This window comes from Trichoplusia ni, chromosome 14 (assembly GCF_003590095.1).
Source record: "Trichoplusia ni isolate ovarian cell line Hi5 chromosome 14, tn1, whole genome shotgun sequence".
NCBI classification, from domain to species: domain Eukaryota; kingdom Metazoa; phylum Arthropoda; class Insecta; order Lepidoptera; family Noctuidae; genus Trichoplusia; species Trichoplusia ni.
This window is the reverse complement of record NC_039491.1, coordinates 232,493-244,681: the sequence shown is the minus strand read 5'-3', so window position 1 is coordinate 244,681 and position 12,189 is coordinate 232,493.

Sequence of the window (12,189 nt, the reverse complement as noted above, 5' to 3'; positions counted from 1 at the left end):
CTCATAGTTACTGATTTACCGTTTACAGCGTTCCATTAAGTACACATTAATATACCAAAAGTACTTTTTATGAACAATTTTAGTGTAAAATCGGTAAGGCAACTCTCGGCGGTGTTTACAAAACTCGCGGTTATTGCTATGAGTGAGTATTGCAGTAGAGTCTATTTTTGTTTGCGTGTGTACATAGTCGCGTGTTGAAATATGCCAACCCTCCAATTAAGGGGCAGGCAAAGTGCGACGAGTGTACGTAAGCAGGTCGGCAACGATATCATAACGGTAACACACGACTTTTAAACGAGACTGCCTCAGGTTATGAAGCTTTTCGTTTCAGAACGCACGCGATTCATTTTGCTCGGATGCACTTGCAAGACGTGAAAATCGCACTTTAACGTGTTGTTATTTTTCCAGCTTTAATTAAATATTACGGGATTTAGCGTCTGAGAGTTTTTGCGACTTTCTGTGTTGTTCAATGTGCTTGCTTTTCAGGGTTTATATCAGAACTAGTTTTTTTTTTATAAATAAACGAAATTCTTATCTCTTTTAATAAATTTCTGATAATAGAAAAAAAAAGTACAATCTGAAGCTCGAGTTTACATTTACACAAATTCAATCGAAAATATCATTATATTTTAAATCTATAACTTTAACATAAAGTTCAGAAGCCCAAATATTGCAACAAACAAAGCTTGTGTACGTAACAAAGCTATCATCCGAGTGATTGATTTCGATGCAAGAACAATTACACATAGCAATTAAACAGCTATCTATACACAATAACCCATTTATCCAATTGAGTACAATTAATTTAAAGAAACCAAAATCAAAATTCATTTATTCAATAAAATCAACCCAGTTCCACTTTTTGAACGTCTGAAAATATATTATAGATATCTATAGACAGTAGATAGCCCATATCCCCGCTCTTCACCGCTTCCTAAGTACTCCAGCTGTGGACAAGACATAAGAAACTCCACAGCACAGCACGCTGCCTCTCATTTTAATAAAAGAACGTTTTCCTTTTTTGCAAAACACGACGGAACTTTTCTCCTGACACGTTGACTTCCTTACAGACGAAAACTTTGCGAAAGTTACTGTTAAACTATGTTCGCAACGTCACTTACTGTCGTATCCTTCGCCTTATAAGAAACTACGTTATTTTTGAGAGGCGTCAAACTTTTACGTTTACTGTTTAATAATAGTATCAAGAAGGGTCGCTCAAATAATTGATGGGTCTATTTATTGACGATGGGTCTATTTATGGAGCTGAAAATAGACTACGTTTATTTAATTAGTTATAAAGCAAGTAACGTGTAAGTTTGCCAGATCAAAGGTTCAAACAAACAATTCGAAATGTATAAAAGCGAAACGGGAATTCATAATCAAGTATTTGATATTTATGATGGGCAGGCCGTGTTTACCTATGTCAGAATCTGGGCCACCGGATATCCGTGGTCTCTATTTAACCCTTAACAATCCACCTAGTCATAGTTTATTAACAATTTAATATCCCCCGGCCTGGGCACGTATACCGCGCCGCCTGACTCCTTGACTTTGAGTCATGACCTCTGCAAGTTTACTTAACCCAACAAATACGAGATTCACCGAAAATGTAATATTCTGACCACAAATCCCAAGCTATCGCACAAAGCGGGCAAAATTACCAGCTTTCGTCATCCATTCATACATGATTATGTGGCAAAAGTCCCACAAATATATCTAGATCTTGATTCGCGGATAACGTGCAATTAGCAGATAAATAAACGAGACCATTAGCTCTAGAACAGTGGACCGTAATTACTCGGGCGAGGTTTCTGTTAGATTCACGGAATGCCAGATTAGGGGTAATTAAGTCTTGTGGGAGTGCAGCCCAGCGACGAACATTATATGGGATAATGAGGTGTCCAGTCAGCCGTCTCTTGTTATATGTAAATTGAATTTTCTATGCCCGCCCCGAAAGGGTCACTAGTTTTTAACGAGTTCGACGTACGGACGCTCTAACTAGCCATGTATTTTTATTGTTGCCGAGTTCGGACTAATTAAATGCTTCAAGTGTTAGTCTGGCACTGTTACAGAAAATCAATACAGTTTTTGCGAACTCTGAAATTTAAGTATCTAGTACAAATTTAAACTAAACTTGACCCACTATAATTATAACACAGTCTAATTTTTATACTATGGTTATAGTACGGTACGATTGCAACGGAAATTCTGTTCTAATTATTAAATATATTTAAAAAGAAATCCCGTTCTTCTCGCAATGATGAAGACATTGACAGACATCTTGACCTATCATCTCCACATAATATTATCACATAACAATTAACCCTAATCACGTGAACAGTAAACAATGTAATAAACATGCTTCAGGCGTTACAACGGGATGACGACTGATTTCATTTAACTATTATCTCAGACGCTTAAACAAATCGAAATAGCAAGAAATCTTGTATTCATTTTTTGCTATCCAGTTTAGAAAAGTAGTATCTAAAATAATAGTAGTCGAAAAACAGTAAAAATAGAATTAAATGCTGTTTATTAAGCTTATTTAGCCAACGTCGTGTAACTACTAAGACATAAAAAAAACTGAACTTTGCCTTAAAACGCTATCTCGGTTCGCCGCCGAATTTTTACCTTTTGGTTACAGAACCCTAAAAGAAAATTACTATGAAGAGGTCAAAAAAATATCACAAAAATATTAATATTCTGATACAGTGTCATTATCATCGAAAGTATCCGATTGTGAGCTAACGTAACCACAGCTTGAATATAAAAACAAATATAATAATAGCTCTAACTACACTTAATTATGAACGGTCACGCTATGAACACTTTTATGTGCAAGTAACATTATATTAAATTTTGTTTTTCGTTCATAGAACTTGTAAAATATCTTAAAAGGAGGATTTACATAACTACTTGCAATTTATTTTTAGATTCCACAGTTCCTTCAATGTATGATCATTAGAAGGTCGTATTTCTATTTCATTGGTATGATCTATTCGTTGGGTAGCTTTTTCAGGGTTCCGTATCCATCTGTCCGTCCGTCTATCACCTAGCTGTATCTCATGAACCGTTATACTCGTAGCTAGACAGTTAAAGTTTCTACAGACGATGTTTTTCTCTTGCCGCTATAATGAAAATAGAGGTTAAGCAAATGTTAGAAGAGTCATAAAATTGCTGGGAGACCAGACCCTCAGTGTCAATCCAACACACACTTGACCGACTTTTTTATGTTTCAACTACACCTACATAGAGGTCTAATGAAGTCATGTTAATTAATTGAAGTTCCTATCAACACCTTCAATCAATTAACATGACAGCAATAAAAATCGGAAATAAAAAAAACCTACAAAAAAAATAGGAAAAATAAATCCTGCACACCCAAAAACTTTCTAACTCCTAAATATTGTTGAAACACGAGACCTTTACCAAAAACTATACAATTTCACGGCAGACCCTGCCATCTGGAAATCCTTTGTGCCGATTCAACGGTATGCCGTAACGTTAATAAAACCGGATAGGTGTCCCGCACACCGCTATAAAAGTGGCCCACAATTATTTCAACGCCGCAATCCTATCTCTGGCCTCTGAAAGAGTCGTACATGGTACGCGGGCAGCGACAAAAATTCCAATACTCGTGTTAACGTTGCCAGTGTTGCGTGCCACACGTTTCGGGTCACACGAACTAGCAAAAACTAGGCTGAATCAAATATTCATTCGACCTAAACGAAATCAACTGGCTGAATGCCTGTTTAGGTGACGGCATTTAATTTTACTATTTGATTGTTCTCTTTTTAAACATTTCAACTGCTCATATATTTTTGAAAAGAGAGTCGACTCTACTTTTTGCTGTCATTTAAATTGTTTGGCTCATTATTTTTTTAAATATCTACCTATACCAATCTAACCTTATTATAATGTAGTCTTGAAAAAAAACATTTAAATTAGAAAAAGGTCTAATTAAATTAAAGATTAAAGAGAAGACTCTTCGGTGAATTTGAGAAACCGTAAACATTTTACTAAATACACTGAGTAATTGTTTGTAGCGCCATGAGCCGCTTTAAGGAAATTTATGAAAATTAATGAACGCTATATTTTATTCAGGATCACTTAAAGTAATTTAAAAATATTCTTTAAGAACTTTACATTTAAGATCGCGTTAAGATAATCAGTTGATTAATAAGAAGAATAAATACTTTAATTATTTAGTAAGGAGAATTATTAATAAGGTAAGTACCAAACTTTTAGGGTTTACTCATGATTTATTCTAAATTTAGTGGTTTAAATAAAACTGGAAAATGCTTATTAAACAGCCTGACGTACTAATTGAACTACTTTTTTCTATTATTACAGTCAAATATAGGTATGTATCGGTTGTATATTATCGAAATCTATTTATACTAACGCAATTTAACAGCACAAAACAGTTCAATAGAACTTACAAGATGGCTGAAATTGAACAATCGAAACTCCAAACTAGCTAAATAATAATATAATTCATATGACTGTAAACTATAAAGGTACATATTTCAGGTAACCATGGCAACAACAGAGTAATTATTTCAGAATTTCCTACAAACTCGTAGTTACAAAGTTGATAGCGACTAGAATACAGTCAGCAGCAAAAGTCGTTAGATAGAGTCGTACATAGTGACTTACAAAATGTCAGAATGCCTAACCCCACGACTTAAAGTAATATTTTTGTACTATTGCAAGCGCCTATGATAGGTATTGCAAAAGAAGAAATAGGATCAGGTCAGGCGAATGGTGAACACGTTACACAATATGGCTGGCTGTACTATCTGTATTCTAAGTTTATCTTTGTTTTCATAAATCACCATAAAATAATTTAAGTGATGGTCAAGATTCGCAAAAATAAATCTTTAAACACAAACGGATAAGCTGAGGATCTAAAATAAGGTTACATCGCCCCACAACAAAAAAAAACAAAAGACATTTTTTACCGACAAGTGACGTCACTTCGCCTTGCCAGTTCAATACATGAGCGATTTCGACCAGAACCAGCGTTTGGATAAATTTAACTTGTCTACAGAACCTTATTGTTTTCACGGACGATTGTTGTCGACTGTACCATAGATTCAGCTTTGCATGGCAAGCTCAAAGGTAAATTGGATGGTAACCACAACAGTTTGAGCTACACTCATTGACTTTACGTTCACAAAACTGGTTTGTAATCGGCTTTCCTTGTACCAGTCTTCAGTTTTCTAGTTCTAGACTGTTGTTAATAAATAACTTATTTACATGAATATCTGTATTTTTTACTAGCTGTTGCCCGCGACTTCGTCCCCGTGGGAAGAAGATATAATAGAAAATAGAAGATAGCCCGTTTTTTTTCACTTTTTCCATTTTATCTTAGCTCCTATTAGTCGCAGCGTGATAGCCTAAAGCCTTCCTCAATGAATGGTCTATTCAACACAAAAATAATTTTTCAATTTGGACCAGTAGTTCCAGAGATTAGCGCGTTCAAACAAACAAACGAATAAACTCTTCAGCTTTATATATTAGTATAGATTTTATTTTAATGCGTAATATAAATTGTTGGAGTCTGGTATACATAGTTACATATTTATAATCTACTTACGTAATTTGTAGGCTGACAATATTGTACATGGTACAGCCAGAGCCAGAGATGTTTCGCATGCATTAAAATACAAATAATAGGCACGTTTGGTACCTTGCTACAACAATCTGCATACCGTAATACAATGTATTTTCCCCACGTTTTTATACACTCACTTTTCTTGTTTGTTTGTAGTTCTGGTTTGATATTTGCAACTCAATTTTGAGGCACTTCCTATTAAGCTTCAAACCCAATGCAATGCAATTTACAGCTATAAGAAAGGCAGGAGAATTTTTTACTAAAAAAATGGTATGACATTTAAAATAAATTATTGTTCAACATCACAATCATTGAAACTTAACTCATCCTAAAATTGTACTCTATCAAAATACAGAAAACTTGCATTTAATTATAACGTGTGATTAATTACAATTGACACGCGATGTCCACAAACTAAAAGCTTCAAACAGCTGCTAATTAATGATTAATCAAACAAACCCGGAGTGCATAGCGAAGCTAATTAAATCTGGTTATAACACACACTGTCAGTTCATTGTATTGTTTATTTTATTAACATCTACTCGTACATACGTGACTGGTATCCGTATAACTCTGAAATATATATATATATATATATATATATAAATGTAAAATAGTAAAATAGATAATAGCCGATTTTCAGGACCTACTAAACCTTCGTAGTTAACTGATTCTCTCGGCTGGCTGCTGCCAGTTACGGGTTTGGAAACTTTTTTGTTTTTTTTTTTAATAAACATAAGATAATGCTGAGACATTTTAATAATAATTAATTTCACATTATACGTAGCTGTTGCGATTGGACGACTAGTTTTGGACCCTTCGGCAATCCGCCCAACCATAAATTAAATACATAAAAAGAATTCATCAACCTGGACGAACTCTAACGTAAATAATTTGAATAGAGTACCAATATTTAAATAAACTCCGTTACAAAATAACATCAGTTTGTCAACCAACATTTTTTATTCACACTAAATTATTTTTTTCTCTTATTACGTTAATGTATGCTCCTAAATTTGTTTTCTCTACGTCTTCATATGGCTGACTGGAAGATAATGCATCAGGGCCCCAATTCCACTATTTACATTTGCCGATGATTTTAAAGGCAATTGGATTAAATTTGACACTATTCTTGATAAAGTTTTACTAAAAAAAAATACCATCCAAAGAGTATTTAAACAAATATCTAAGACTATACTTAAGCTAGCTGATGTTAGTACTTCAATAGTTAAAAACCGCAAATATCCTGAACCTTCTTTTTTTTGGTTAGGCGGGGGAATCCTCATAGACACCCACCTCCTCGGAGGAGGAAGTGGGTTGTGTCAGACTCTTACTGACTAAACCTTAACCGCCGTACAGCGTCCCCGTATTTAGTAGGTGCGCGGGCATGCATAGCATTTCAACACGCACCGACTGCGGGGCACCGTCGGCTAATATATGCCGACGGCTTTCTTCGTTTCGGAGGCCGACGTGTAGAGAGCGTCGGCCTCTCCACCTAATACTAGGACCACATCCACTACACAAAATGTGGCTCCCCGTCGGGGTCCTATAAACAGACGACAAACACCCCCGTGCAAGTCGCCTATATCGCGTAAATATCCTGAACCTGACAATGACAGTACAATTCTTACAATATAACGTATCTTTAATAATGAACAGTAGGTACATACGTATTACACACAACGTAGTATCAAACACAAGACAAGTAAACAAACGTTCTAAACCTAACCAAGCAATGACAATTCCTAGAGTTCAACGTATCAGCACAATCTAATAAATAATAGGTACGTACTATAGTATCACTCCGTTTACTGTCTACACCGCATCATGACTAACGCGTCCAAATCCTTAAGACATATAAATTCTAGTACTGAATTTAGACAACAAAACTCGCTGGGTTATGTATGAATGAGTCTTGCAAACACGACTGTACCGACAGTGGACCGGATGAACGTAATCTGTCAGTGGGTTAGGTATTAGCAAGTATAGAGGAACGAGTATTGCGAGTACAGTCCAGTTGAAAAGTACGTAACAATGATGTTGTACGTATTATGATGTTATAGGGTTACGTGATCGAAGGGTGAAAGCGGAATTCTTTTACAAAGGCTTGCTCAGTCTGTCTGTTACTAGGCTGTATCGCATAAACCTTGACGATTGTTTTTTTTTTCAAAATTTTCAAATTATATATATTACTAGCTGTTACCCGCGACTTCGTCCGCGTGGTTAGAAGGTTAGGTAATTTATGATTTACACTTGCCCTGTTTTTTCTACATTTTTCATTGTATCTTCGTTCCTATTAGTCGCAGCGTGATGGTATATAGTCTAAAGCCTTCCTCAATGAATGGTCTATTCACCACAAAAAGAATTTTTCAATTTGGACCAGTAGTCCCTGAGATTAGCGCGTTCAAACAAACAAACTCTTCAGCTTTATATATTAGTATAGATATAAAAATAAATTCTTGACGGATGTCAAACAAATCCATTCTTTATAAGTTCTTTTTTATAGCCAACCATTATCCCTATTGATAATAGCCATGTTTGAAAGCACAACTAAATTCGATCGAAATTGAACTCTGACCTAAATAATACTTGCTTCAAATTACTGTAACTGCCCACAATCAATATTCTGGACGCATTGCTTCGGTAATTACCGCGCCTTACCGAGCGTCGACCAAACCGACGCGAAGAAACTGTACGCGAAATGAAATCTAAGAAATAAAATAATGAAAGTGCTGGATAATTACTTGGACGGTCTACAGTAGAGCTTACAATTGTCATATTATTTAAATTAATTTTTCACATTTTTAGTGCGTGTACTCGGTTTAAAAACTATAATTAGGAGTTTTCTAATATGCTGTACGAATTGAGTCTCAAGGCGGCCAATATTTTTTGCGAACTGTTTTTTCTTTAGAATATTTTTACAGAGTAGGTATTTTACACAGCATGGGATCTGCAGCAAGGTTATATCATGACACACAAGACAAGCATGGTACAGTATTTGCTCGCCACCTACTTTGTGTATTGTAGCACTCAGACAATATTGTCCCAAACACTCAAACAGCTATTGTGTACACAACCCTCTCGTGCAATTAAAGTTAAATTGATATTAATGTTACTCCCTTACGATTGCTTTCGAGATTATACAATTTTCGCGTCAACAATGTTGTAAATAATTGAGTAGTCTGTTTCAAACAAAAGTGTGAATAAAAGTTTTGGATTCTGTGATAATTGTTTACGTTAAATATTTAGATACAATTTTAATTTTGTCGCGTGGGTGTTGTTGGTTGGACTGGCATTGTTTTGCAAGTCCTAAAAATACACTAATTGTTGAGTTTCTGTTGGAAATTTGTTTTATTAACCTCGAGTAACTTCTTAATTAGATACATTAATTAACCGTCCTCTTCACAACTGTTACTCCGAATTGCTGGAGTGCAAAATGTAGTCACATATTATCGCAACCAAATACTATAACATACGTAATTTATCCATATGTTTGAGCAATTTCAATTAACTTGTACGAAAGTTAGCAGTCATAAACTGATTCAAAATAAATAAATTCCCATTTCAAATCCAGAATATTTACATAAACTACAATTCAGATATCTCGAGAGTTAAATACTCATTGCCGAAAATAAATTCGTTTTGGAGGCAATCGATGTAAATTCGAAGCCTTCGGGGACATTATTTTTCTAGTATTGGCATTGGGCTTGCAAATTGCCAACATAAAGATTGGATCTACATTCCTTATAAATATATGATGTTCTCAGTATATTAAGGAAAGTAAAGGTCTTTTAACACTAGGTAAAGCAAGTCCTATCTCACAGGAAGATTAAAGGTACTGTGTCTCAGACCACGCTTGGGAATAAGTATCTATATGAAGTTGTGAGGTGATAGTCCCTTGCAGACACACGGTCATGTAGCCACGTGTATGAGGGTGCCAAGTAAGTAAGTCAAAGTTTAATACAACCGCTCAACCGTAAGCGGTAAAGTCATTTGATAATTTCATATCCGGAAAAAAATAAGGTACTTATTCTATATTGCTGAAGCATCAAAGTGGCACACATATACGAACTGTGTACACATTCGTGAAATAAACAGAATGTATCTTCCCAAGATGTTCTGTGTTTTTATAATATCTTTACATTTTGTGTATAAGATACGAGCAAGACCCGGTCTTGTAATAATTAAGGAAGATACAGCCGAAGGGATGGAGGACAGTCCTTGAGGTGGACCCTCCTTTATAATGTTTAAAATATTCTCGTTCGCTTAATAGAGTAAGTCTAATTTTGTCAAGGTACTCCCTGCATCTGTTGTAATAAAAACCAACAACGCAGAAAATGTTTTGGTTACATGTATTTAGGTATTGTTTGTGCTTATTTGAATAGTCTGTAGGGAAATTAGATATGATCCCTACGCTTTTTAAAGGCTAAACTACTATAACTCCACAAGAATCAGATTAAGTTACACTTTATACGGTCAGCCCGTTGTTGGATGACCTATGTTATAACGTGTTTCTCCGTGTTTTGAAAGCACATTATACGTTAAATTGTTACTTACACATTTTTGACAGTTACAGGAGTCATAAGCTAGAAAGTCTGACACCCAGTCCGACTAAAGGGTAATCTAACTTGGTTGGCAAGTCAGATAGGCAATCGGTCCTTGTAAAACACTGATACTACTGGACCCCAACATAGTTGGGAAAAGGCTAGAATAATAATTATTCTGTTACAGAAAAACCAAAAACACTGACTATCTAAATAATATCAGTAGAACTGTCGAAGTTAATTATGCGCAGAATTAAGTAAAAAACCTTAAATAGAAATCGTTCTATTTAAGGTTTTCCTTTACGAGTTATCGATAACTCGTCAACCGTAAACCAATACCGCAACGTTTGAAAAACTAAATAAAAATCTTAATGAGAAAAAATATTGGAAACTGATACAAATAAACGTTCAACATAAGGAAAAACATGCACGTAAAGAAAAATGCAGTAATTATTTTCTTTGCTTCGTTCGAAGAGCGATTTTAATATTACTCGTAGATACGTTTTCTATTAATATTACCTACCAGCTGTAGAAATATAATAATTTTCTCTTCTACTGATCAAGTACTTTTTTAAATTCTGGTAACTTTATCTTAAATGTATTTTATTTAGTTTGAAGAGTGAAGGACTCTTCTAAGAATATTTATTTATGACTTTTGAGGTGAGATGAAAGAGCCACTTATTTTTCTATGGACTAAAAGCGAAATTTTTGGTATATTAGAATGGAGGGGTACATTTTTGTGAGCACAACTAATTTAAACCTCAGATAAGACTGGAATCAGCTACTCCTGCATAAAGATACCAGTGGCTTTACCAACTAAGCTACAGAGATCAATTTTGGTTTAGTATTGTGGAGTTGCTGGTTCGAGTCAACCAGTCTAAGGTTTTAATTTATTTCCAATGAATTATTTGTACTTTTCTGAAAGTATTATCTGCTCCGCCGTGTTTTTTGTATTTTAAATATTAAATATTCTTTTGAAATTAAGACCACAAAAAAATATATATTTTATGAAGAAACACTTCGATCTGAAATTCTAACACATAATTACATCAATCTTCAGCTCCGTCGGTAAAACGGTTCGATAAACCGGCTCTGTCGGTAAATCATGTAATTTTCCGCTCTCACTACAGCAATGACATGGTAATGGTGTTGATGTGTGTCAATACCATCTCTTTACTAGAGATTTATTCCCGAATTTCTCGACAGTTAGCGCGAAATATATTTATTTTTCATGATTATGTATTGAGGGATATTTTCGCACGTGTTGTGTTGGACGTTGTTTACTGAACGGTATAATTGCCTAGGATTACGTGGTAAACCGTATTATCATGTTACATGAGAATGAAGTAGTTTATTAGCATTAATATTTTGGTATATTATTTCAGAAGGTACTTAGCATTTTATGAATTAGATGTAGTTTGTTCTCAATATCTCATGTTGGAAAAAGTTACGGTATTATTATTTTTTCGATGGATTTCCATGATTTACTACATACAAAGTCGCAGGTTCCTACATATTATTTTTTGTTCGTTATTCGTAACAGGACATTAAATTCATTGATTCACTGTTAATAAATTTAATTGTTAATAATATTTTCTCTGTCTATTATGAATAATATTCCCAGTATTTTAACCTAGGTACTATACCTTCTGTTCAAGTGTCCTACCTTCAAAGGTCATTAAAATAAAGAGCTCATCGATCTGCGGTCACCATTCAGACAGTTCACCCCTATTACTTCGACGCTATAAATTACACAGCATCGTTTGAAGTCTGTCCGAAATTAAATACCATTAATAAATACAGTGTAACAGATGTTATATAATTTACCTCTGTCGACGCCGACTTAATGTATAGAAGGACGTAAGCGCCCTCCAAGTGTACTGATTGTACCAGGTATCGGAATAACCGATTTTGTACTTTAATGTGATGAAGTTATTGTTGATTATGCGTTGAGAGTGTCAGCAGTAGCACATGATTCAGGCTTCGATATTACGATGCATAGGCGTTATGATTGGTTGGACGTAT